This window comes from Sabethes cyaneus, chromosome 2, assembly GCF_943734655.1.
Source record: "Sabethes cyaneus chromosome 2, idSabCyanKW18_F2, whole genome shotgun sequence".
NCBI classification, from domain to species: Eukaryota; Metazoa; Arthropoda; class Insecta; order Diptera; family Culicidae; genus Sabethes; species Sabethes cyaneus.
In genome coordinates this window covers 5,896,640-5,908,599 of record NC_071354.1, presented here as the reverse complement: position 1 = coordinate 5,908,599, position 11,960 = coordinate 5,896,640, and positions in this window count along the sequence as shown.

Here is an 11,960-nt window from a genome sequence, read left to right as displayed (position 1 = left end):
ATTCGCGTCAAAACGTTTTTAGAAACATGAAAAAATCAGCAAAATAAAAGTTGGTTTTCGCTTGGAAGGAAAGGGGTGTAAGTGCACAATGTGAGATGTTCCAGCTTAACTAGCAAAACGGTTAATCTCGAATATTTTGACGTAGGACTACGTCTTACGGCAAGTTTTGAGATAGGGTGTCATTCCAAAAAATCGAAAAATGCGAGCGTCACGAAAAATGAAAGGTTTTGAGCGCTAATAGCTCAGCGGTTTTCCTATCGATTTTCAATATTCTTACACCAATCGATCGGAAAATCTTCTAAGAATTGACCCAAATGAAGAAAAGTATGGATTCTTGATGTTGAACTATTGAAACATTGAAAATAATGAACCTATGTTTTACCGGAATTCTCGCTTCGTGATTGGTTGGAAGATTCTTTGTAATGATCTAAACCTATACCAATTTGATATCTGTGCTTGGGGGGTTAAGCCAAAACAAGTGACCAAGTTTCCTCATTTCAACAAGATTTCTTAACACCGCGGTTAAACCTAGACCATTTTGATGTCCTTGCTTGGGAAGTACGCCAGAAAGAGTGACAAAGCCCCTTCGTGCCAACAGATTTCTTACGAACGCGATTAAACCTAGTCCAATTTGATGTCTGTGTTAGGGAAGTGTGCAAGAAAAAATGGCACAAGTTCGTTGTCCCAACAGAACGCAAATTCTTTACTGCGAGACGATTAAACCTCGGCGAACTTGATATCTGTGTTGGAAAAATGTGCTACAGCTGTAGTGTTCGGTTATAATACGACTCTATATGAAGGTGAAATTAGTCATCATCGATTCTGCCAATTTCAAAAGCAGTTTTTTTGTTTGAAACAAAAATTCGGTTTATGAAAACATATTCGCTGTGTTCAGATTGGCAAGAAGAATGCAGTATATACATTTTTATAAACACAATCCCGCTTTTGGGCCGAAAAGCTGCTTCCGAAATTGGGCTTTCCGACGAAAAGTCAATGACTGCTAGTTTCCCGTGAATACGCCTGCTTACCGTTTCATTAGAAGTGTATTGAAAAGATGTGCTGTTGAAAAAATAGGATTGAATTGGTAAAATCCCTTCAACGTGGGGAAGCATGGGTAATAAAAACAATCTTTAATTTCAGTAAGGTAGCAGGAAAGCAATAGTTTGTGTTCTTGATTTTGTTAAATTGTTTTCAAATGCACAATCTTTTGAGAATTGAACGTATGCAATGTCACTACTTTGATAAATGTTACATACAACGCATGTAGCATGTATATATGTTGCATATAGCACGTATACATGAAGAATCATGAGAATGATTACAAGCATGAATACATGCTACTATCACTACAAAGAGACTTACGTAGTTCTGCGTCACCTATATATGCGGTCGTGTCTTGTACACAACCCCTCTGATTTTTTATTGAAATGAAATTTTCCATGAAACATAAGCCAGCTTTCCACGAGCGATAATGGCGGCTATTGAACACAAGTAGGCACAATCTTTTGACATTCATTGCAGAAGCGTCGAGTTCGCCATGACGAAGTTACTATGGAAACATCCATGATTGTTTGTTGTTCGACATAATTGTAGGGATAAGAAGTTTTATGGATTGTGGCTTCGCAGTTTTCGGACATTTCAGGGAGAATGGCCAAATACGCAACGGAAAGTTTCTTATCAAGACGACACACTGTTCGAGAGTAAACTTGTCAACGGCTCGACCAATATGAAGTTAAAGTTTGCCTCCGAGTGCACTCGAGTGTTTATTTCGCACGATTGTAAAAAGTATCCTGAGCCGGTGCATTCAGGAAATTATGACCGCAAACCACTACAAAAGTTTGAATCCGTTCTGTTATATTCCACTTCAGATGATTTGCAAAATGAAACAATTGCAATGAATGTTAAAAGATTGTGCCCACTTGTGCTCAATAGCCGCCATTATCGCTTATGGAAAGCTGGATAGCTGCCATTATCACTCGTGGAAAGCTGGATTGTTTTCGTGTTTTCGAGTAACTTTTCAAAAGGGCGTATTTATAAATTACTAGCTGACCCGACAAACTTCGTATTGCCACAAATTAACCTGTGTTGTACATAAATCATGAATCTCGGATGATCTTTGTCACTTCTCGAGTTTTGCAAGCCCCCCAGTGGGCGGCGCTTCCGACGGCGGGTCACCGGCAACACTCGCGACCGGCTCGTCCTGAATGATCTAGTGTTACTATAGATAGTTTTTGTGGTCTTGTTATTGATTAATGTTTTATGGAAGAGTCTCGAATTTCTCGAGTTGGATTAGTTTTTGAGTTTCGCAAAAATTTCTGTTTTATTTGTATGAGAGTCCATATCCCCCTACCACAGGGGTGAGAGGTCTCTAACTATCATAAAATAAATTCAAGACTCAAAAATCTCCTACATGCTAAATTTGGTTCCATTTGCTTGATTAGTTCTAAAGTTATGAGCAAATTTGTATTTCGTTTGAATGGGAGCCCCCCCCTCCTAAAAAGGTAAGAAGTCCTAATTCATCATGGGAAAAATGGTTGCCTCCAAAAACACCCACATGCCAAATATGGTTCCATTTGCTTGATTAGTTCTCGAATTATGAGGAAATTTGTATTTCATTTGTGTAGAAGCCCCCCCTCTTGAAGTGTGGAAGGATCCTAATTCACCGTAGAAAATATTTTTGCCTCCAAAAACCTCCACATGCCGAATTTGGTTCTATTTGCTTGATTAGTTCTCGAGTTATGGGGAAATTTGTATTTCGTTTGTATAGGACCCCCCTCCTAAAGTGGGGAGGGGTCCCAATTCATCATTGAAAAAAAAATTGTCTCCAAAAACACACATATGCCAAATTTGGTTCAATTCGCTTGATTAGTTCTCGAGTTATGAGGAAATTTGTATTTCATTTGTACAGGAGCCCCTCCTCTTAAAGTGGGGAGGGGTCCTAATTCACCATAGAAAATTTTCTTGCTCTCGAAAACCTTCACATGCCAAATTTGGTTGCATTTGCTTGATTAGTTCTCGAGTTATGAGGAAATTTGTATGGAAGTCCCCCCTCTTAAAGGGGAGAGGAGTTATAATTCCTCTTATAAAGAGGGGAGGGGTCTCAATTCACCATAGAATAAATTCTTGTCACCAAAAAAAACACCCACATGCCAAATGTTGTTCTATTTGCTTGATTAGTTCTCGAGTTATGCAGAAATTTGTGTTTCATTTGTATGGGAGCCCCCCCTTTTAGTGGGGGAGGGGTCTCTAACCATCACTAAAACCTTTCCTGGCCCCAAAAACCTTTACATGCAAATTTTCACGCCGATTGGTTCAGTAGTTTTTGATTCTATAAGGAACACAGGACAGACAGACAGACAGAAATCCTTCTTTATAGGTATAGATTTATTTTTCAACATATATCTCGAAAACTACTTTTTTATAAAAAAAATGACGTCAACGGAAAAGTTGTTGGAAATTAGGTGTATCTTCGGAAAAAAATACAACGAAAAAAACATTTGCAAAATCAAAATAAAAATTATAACTTGTGAATTATCTCAAAATATGTCCCCTTAGATTTTTCTCATTTTTATTAAAGATAGCTTAAAACATGTTTTGCAAAATCTGGCGAAGAGTTATAGATGTACACTCTTTCAACTTTTTTTAATATGACAAATTTTTCAAAAATATCCAAATTATACTTTTTTTGTAAAAATTTAAACAAAATCAAATTCTACGCATAATGTTGAACAAATTATGTCATACAGTCAGTCCACAATCATGGGTCATTTTAGCTTTAGCTGCTAATTTCCGTTTAAATGCCACCTAAAATTGATCAAATTAGGCCATTACAAATGTTTTAAAAAGTTTTTGTCCCTCCGGTGTTGGGGGGGTGAAAAAAAACAAATAATTTTTTAATCGAGCAAAAAAAATATGGATTTTAGGCATTTTCATTTTAAGTTTAAACGTGAAAACCAAATCTATTCTTGCTTTTAATATATACGTTGTTAATTTCCATGCAAAAATCTACGAAAAAAAGACAAAAACGAAAGAAAATTTTTTTGGTCGATTTTCGGAAATTCCGCTGTTTGAATTTCCATTTCTATTTCATGCTAGAAGCGTTAACTCAACTCGTACACTCATTTTTCAGGCTGTAGAGCCCACAGACAATTGATTTTATAAAAAAAAAATTAACTCATATTCTACAAATTATTTTTTGCCCCCCGATTTTTCAAGCCAATTTCCAAGGGGCGGGGGTGATAAAAACTTTTAAAATGATTTGCAATGGCCTTATTAGTTCTACCTATGAGTAACAATGTTGTCAATAAATTAGTATAACATTCTTATCTTATCTTAACTTATCTCACACTAACGCAGCCAATACTTGAAGGCATCCTGGAAAATGCCGATTGCTTAAATCGGTCATTTTTTTTGTCAACGGCCAGATTACAGATTACAAATTGTAGTCAATCTTTGCTAATAAAGGTTAAGTGATACTCCGGACCCTCGGGGATGAACTTATGGCATTAACCATAGTCTGGCTGCAATAGGCCAAGGTTATGGCGCCTTTTTTTCGCTCTCTGAAAATTGAAAAATTCCGTCTACCTGGCATCATTTTAATTACTTAGTAAAAGAATAAAATTTAGAAATAATAAAATATATGAATGCAGGAAAATCAAATAGATAAACGAGTGAAGTTATGAAACGACCTCACCGGCATTTGTTTCTTCGTCCATTCCATTAAATCCCGCCACTGAACAGCATTTTCGATTAAACTTGAAACCGTTTAAAGTCCTATTCGAAAGCTCAGTTTTGGGTGCCTCCGGGGTAGAACTTCATAAACCGCAAAAGTCACTACCGTATGCACAAGCGTAAATTCGGACCGCTTCCAGTAACAGTTGCCTCCAGTAATTCCGTCTGCATCCAAACATGTAACTTGTTTGTCACTATCTTCAAGGCACATGCTAATTCTATATCTGCTGCCGCTGGCCGAAAAACTAATCTGTTTGATTATTTTAACAACTAGTCTGCTTGATTATTTCCAACTTCCCAATTCGTACGGAACCGATAATTCGTTTTATTAAATATTGTTTTACAAACTGTAAGAAAAATTTTGACAGCGAAAAATTTTGCTGCCGTCCACACGCGCTGTTTACTGCGATCAATAAATTGTATCGATGTCAATAAATTAGTATAACATTCATGCATTTAATCGACAGTTAAAGTTAAAATGACCTACAATTGTGTGTGACCCATGATTGTGGACTGACTGTATAAACTTTTTTCTTAGGCCCAGCTGTTCTGAAGTTAGGCCCTTACAAATATTTTATGTAGTTTATGCACGTATTTGTCCTTCCGCCGTAGGGCTACTGAAGGGGGATTTCTAATATCATGACTTAAGATAACTACAAAAAAATGATATATAAATTAGCGCCGCCCGTTGAAAAAAATATGAACTATTTTCTAAATCATTTTAAAAATGAAAGTCACCTGAACAACATTTCCGAAGGCCGCAGCATTCTAGAAAGTCAGCAGCGCAAGATACAGCCCACACAAGTATATTACATGTACGCTGACGCCACGTAGTGAGACAATTCTATACTATTGTCCATACTATCTGCAAGGCTGCTATTACTTAAACAATTTTTCCGAAGAAAGTAATATTTTTGGTTACTCATTTTCTATACCATCTTGAAGGTGATTGTCAGTTGTACAAATTTCTCGAAGAACACAACTTTTTAGGTAATCAGTAGCGTTAGTTACAGCCTGTACAGTGTTACTGCATATACGGTAGGCTGCTATTACTCAAACAGCTTTCCCTAAGAAAGTAATATCTAAGGTTACATGAATTATAAGCTACAGCAAATAAAACGAGGTCGCATATACACTACCGCCGTATGTTGAGAACATTCTGAACTATTTTCAGTGCCATCTCCGAGATGACAGTCATTTGAACAACCTTCCCGAAGACTGCAACTTTCTAAATAGTCAGTAGCGTAAGATATCCGTAAGAAGCGTAAGTAGCGTAAGAAAATCCTGTACTACTGCTGGCTTCCCGCTAACCTACCTTTCAATGAAGATGATTGTAATATGATTCCAAGATATGCACTTGCATCTTTTTCACTCTAAGTAGTGAATTTTTTCTTCTCTTCTGTCTTCCGGCTTACTTAAACTTTTTGTGCGTTCGTATTATCTCGTAGGTGGTTGTCTTAAGAATGGCTCATTCCCCAGACTGATTGGCCTGTCAAGCACAGGACTTCACGACGGGACCGACGATTCAGCTTCGGCTAGTTTCGCCAGGTTCCCTCCGGTGGGCATTAACAGGGTTTGTTTACTGTCGCGGTACCCTAACCTTTTTTTGGGGATAACGACAGGTAACGCGAACTGGCTTTTAGTGAAGGTTGTGTGTGGGATTGGTTTATAGGGTTTGTTACCTTACTTATTTTGTAACATCGTTACACTGGTTTAATTCTTTAAACTTGAAAATCAATAAATTAATAACTTTCACGAGGCGCATCAAATAATACAATGCAAAATTATATTTTGCACGATCAATTTTGAATGGCATGAAGATTAGCTCATAATAGGCCCAAAAAACTAAAGTTTTGTTTCGCATTAAGGATATTAATGTAAATAATTTTCGTCTTGGAGACCAGAGAGGAAATTTGTTTCCCGGTTCCCGCTAAACATAATTCGCGATTACGAAGTTGCTCATAATTGTTTGGTTTTTGTGCGAGGAAAAAAGAGAAGAAAGTATTTTTGTTTTTGTTTTCACGAAAGTTTTGACAACGCGACATATAGGATTTCGTGCGAGTGTGAACATCCTTAAAATCTCTTTTAGTATTGTAGTCGCGAATGGATAGACAGCGCGCATTGATGTCCCAGAAAACATATGTGTAACAATTGATTGCAAATAGGCTCCACCTCTTGCGCTTTTTCAATCACATAACAGTTCGATAAAGGTAACTGATGCGAACTTTTACCATATTTGAATGTTTCAATTATAGTTGCGTAACCCTTCATGCAACAAATGGTGCTGCTTGGGGAGGTATTTTAAATGTGTTGCAACGCGAGTGAAAGTGATTACTACCCAGGTAACCAATAAACATTAAAATAAGCAGTAAATCAGTCGTTTATTAGCATCCCTGGCGTTTTATACTGCAGGTTGTTGTTTATCAGCTTTTTGACTGCATAACTGTTGTAAATTGGCATCCACAATTCTATTTAAATTCTTCTTGTTGGTAACTAGCTGCAAATAAGCATTGTCAGCACTATAAGAGGGCTAGCAGTAAATTAGCCGCTTATTTTGCCAAAATAGCATTTAAGTAGCATTTAAGGCAACTTAAATGCTTACTGGCTTGCTTTTAAATTGCATTGGAAATGCTTATTGGTTACCTGGGTAGTGATATGCCAGAACTGTCTTCGGTACAATCATCTAACAACAAACTGCAAAAGCAAGCGAAGTTGTGACAATTGTTCAAAGACACACGTTAAGGAAGAAGATTTCAACGAGTGTAATCAACCGGAAAAGTGTATACTGCCGTGCAGCACATAAAACAACGGACGTTAGCTACCCTGAACGAGCTAGACAAAATAATATAAAAGCCATCATGGCACGCACAAATCTTACTGCAATCGAAGCTGTTGAGCAGTTTCCTATTCAAACTCGGAATTACTATCACGCTCAAGCACATGCTTTATATATCTTACTAGCTGACCCGACAAACTTCGTATTGCCACAAATTAACCTGTGTTGTACATAAATCATGAATCTCGGATGATCTTTGTCACTATCTCGAGTTTTGCAAGCCCCCCAGTGGGCGGCGCTTCCGACGGCGGGTCACCGGCAACACTCGCGACCGGCTCGTCCTGAATGATCTAGTGTTACTATATAGTTTTTGTGGTCTTGTATTGACTAATGTTTTATGGAAGAGTCTCGAATTTCTCGAGTTCGATTAGTTTTTGAGTTTCGCAAAAATTTCTGTTTTATTTGTATGAGAGTCCATATCCCCCTACCACAGGGGTGAGAGGTCTCTAACTATCATAAAATAAATTCAAGACTCAAAAATCTCCTACATGCTAAATTTGGTTCCATTTGCTTGATTAGTACTCAAATTATAAGGAAATTTGTATTTTATTTGTATGGGAGCCCACCCTCTTGAAAGGGAAAGGGGTCGTAATACACCACAGAAAAAAAATTCTGCCATCTAAAACTCTCACATGCCAAATTTGGTTCCATTTGCTTGATTAGTTCTCGAATTATGAGGAAATTTGTATTTCATTTGTGTAGAAGCCCCCCCTCTTGAAGTGTGGAAGGATCCTAATTCACCGTAGAAAATATTTTTGCCTCCAAAAACCTCCACATGCCGAATTTGGTTCTATTTGCTTGACTAGTTCTCGAGTTATGAGGAAATTTGTATTTCATTTGTACAGGAGCCCCCCCTCTTAGAGTGGGGAGGGGTCCTAATTCACCGTAGAAAATTTTCCTGCCCTCGAAAACCTTCACATGCCAAATTTGGTTCCATTTGCTTGATTAGTTCTCGAGTTATGAGGAAAATTGTGTTTCTTTGGTACAGGAGCCCCCCCTCTTAAAGTGGGGAGGGGTCCCAATTTACTATAGAAAATATTCTTGCCCTCGAAAACCTTCACATGCCAAATTTGGTTCCATTTGCTTGATTAGTTCTCGAGTTATGAGGAAATTTGTATTTCGTTTGTATAGGAGCCCCCCCTCTTAAAGTTGGGAGGGGTCCTAATTCACCATAGAAAATATTCTTGCCCTCGAAAACTCTCACATGCCAAATTTGGTTTCATTTGCTTGATTACCTCTCGAGTTATGAGGAAATTTGTATTTCATTTGTATAGGAGCCCCCCCTCCTAAAGTGAGGAGGGGTCCCCGTTCATCATAGAAAAAAAATTTGTCTCCAAAAACACCCACGTGTCAAATTTGGTTCCATTTGCTTGATTAGTTCTCGAGTTATGAGGAAATTTGTATTTCGTTTGTATAGGAGCCCCCCCTCTTAAAGTAGGGAGGGGTTCTAATTCACCATAGAAAATATTCTTGCTCTCGAAAACTTTCACATGCCAAATTTTGTTCCATTTGCTTGAATAGTTCTTCAGTTCTGAGGAAATTTGTCTTTCATGTGTATAGGATCCCCCCCTCCTAAAACGGGGAGGGGTCCCAATTCATCATAGAAAAAATTTTTGTTTCCAAAAACACCCACATGCCAAATTTGGTTCCATTTGCTTAATTACTTCTCGAGTTATGAGGAAAATTGTGTTTCTTTGGTACAGGAGCCCCCCCTCTTAAAGTGGGGAGGGGTCCTAATTTACTATAGAAAATATACTTGCCCTCGAAAACCTTCACATGCCAAATTTGGTTCGATTTGCTTGATTAGTTCTCGAGTTATGAGGAAATTTATATGGAAGCCCCCCCCTTTAAAGAGGATAGGAGTTATAATTCCCCTTATAAAGAGGGGAGGGGTCTCAATTTTCCATAGAAAAAATTCTTGTCACCGAAAACACCCACATGCCAAAATTTGTTCTATTTGCTTGATTAGTTGTCGAGTTAAGGCCCCCATACACGTACGTACATGTTGGCCGAAAATGTTGGTGAATTCATGTTCGTCCAACACGCTCGCTTGTGTGTGAGTGCCACGAACCAAACTGGCAGAAGGAAATGTTCGGCTCGGCGCTCGGTCGGAATGAACCTCCAACATTTTGTTCATTTCCAACCCAACATATGCGTACGTGTATGGGGGCCTTTATGCAGAAATTTGTGTTTCATTTGTATGGGAGCCCCCCCTCTTAGTGGGGGGAGGGGTTTCTAACCATCACTAAAACCTTTCCTGGCCCCAAAAAACCTCTACATGCATATTTTCATGCCGATTGGTTCAGTAGTTTTCGATTCTATAAGGAACATACGGACAGACAGACAGACAGAAATCCTTCTTTATAGGTATAGATTTATCATTAAACTAATCTTTTAATTTTTTATCTGGATTTGCTTTTGCAATGCATCAGCGCAGTTAATGAAATTGATTCATTACATGTTCTTTGATTCCATTACATCTGCACTCTGCAGCCCCCTCGCGGTTTCGCAAGTCAAAGTTCTCTACTTCTATCTAAGAAATATTATTTCACTCACACATTTGCAGAGACAGTTGCGCAGAAACTATCTCTATCTCTTACGCTTACCCTTATTTTGCATCCAGCAGCTCTGCTAACGTAAATACGTCGTGGGAAGTGCGAGTAACATCGGTTTAATTTGGCATTTGTTTGTCATATGTATCTGTTAAGTTTATATACCAATTCTCATTTTGCTGATTTGATATGATGAGGGCCACATAAGTTAGTTGAGATTTTGTTGTGCTGTCCTAAGTGTTGTTTATGTTAACGATGTTAGATGTGACGTGATTTTCGAATAAAAATTGGGTTATCCAGATGCGCATGCCGATTAATTGTTTGCTTTCCACAAGCCCCTTATACAATATACAGCAGAGTAAGGGGTTCGGAATCAGGAATCAGAATATTTTGGCTCAAACGGCACGCTCCCCATACCTATAAGGAAATTTGTGCCTTGCCGCACTCTCTCATCATTTTCCTGATGGGAAGGGAAGGATAGGGATAGGTAGTAGGGATATGGGAATAGCGAGGACTAGGAAAACGACAGCACATACATATATCAGAAGTGTTTTTCTCTTTCGAGTCAAAAACTTCAGAGAGAACTAAAGTTCTGTCCCACACTGGTTCAAAAACATAAGAATGTCTTTTAGTTTCAACTGTCTAACAGTATGATCCTCTATATAGGGTTGTCCAAGGACCCGTAAACGCAATTGCATTTTTGTAGGACAGACACATATCAAATGATACGAAGTTCCATAATCGGACTCACAAAGATCACAAGAGTAATACTCTGCACGTTGAATAGTGGCCATATGATAATTGAGTTTACAATGGCCAGTCAATGCTCTAACAAGAATCTTCATATTTTGCTTAGAAAATTTTAATAAATTCTTTGAAAACGCTAGATTAAGCTCTGCCAAAAATACTTTAGTTTGACGACATGTTTCAGAATTTTGCCAATAGGAGGCGTGTTCAGTTGAAGCCCAGCAGCGAATCTTTTGCTTTATCCAACAGCAGGAAATAGGCAAAGCTGGTCCCGGACCAATGAAGTCGATTTCTGCTCCGGCTCTTGCTAATTCGTCAGCCAATTCATTTCCAGATATACCAGAATGACCAGGAACCCATAAAAGGTAAACAGCATTTAAGATGCTCAAAACTTCTAGTTGAGTCCGACATTCAACTACAGTTTTTGATTTAGAATTTGTCGCATTTAGTGCTGAGGGCAGCCACAGATGCTCAGCTTCCTTATTCCTGCTAGTCTCAATGATGAGCAAAGAATCCGGTTGCTAAGCATTTGGTGTATCCAGCTTATTATAGTAGATGGAATTCCATGGTTTTGTGCTGCTTCCAGTATAGAATTGAAAGATACGTTATCGAAAGCTCCTTCGATATCGAGAAATACTCCTAAACAGGAGTTTTTGTGAGAAAATGCTTTCTCGATTTTGTAAACGACATTATGTAACAGAGTTACAGTAGATTTACCACGTTAATATGCATGTTGCATATCATGAAGTGGATAATCACTCAAGCTAACATCACGAATATGGTGATCAATAATTCGTTCTACAGTTTTGAGGAGAAAAGAACTCAAACTGATAGGCCTAAAACTTTTCGCTTCTTCATAAGACGCGCGACCACCCTTGGGGATAAATTTCACAACTATTTCCCGCCACGGTGTCGGGATATAACCGGTGGCAATACTGCATGCAATAATCTTTTTCAAAATATGTTTGAAATGTTCATACCCTTTCTGAAGCAAAGCAGGGAAAATTCCGTCTTTTCCAGGAGTTTTATACGGAGCTAAACTCTCGATTGCCCATTTAATCGATTTAGTTGTTACGAGTTTCCTGGCTAATGCC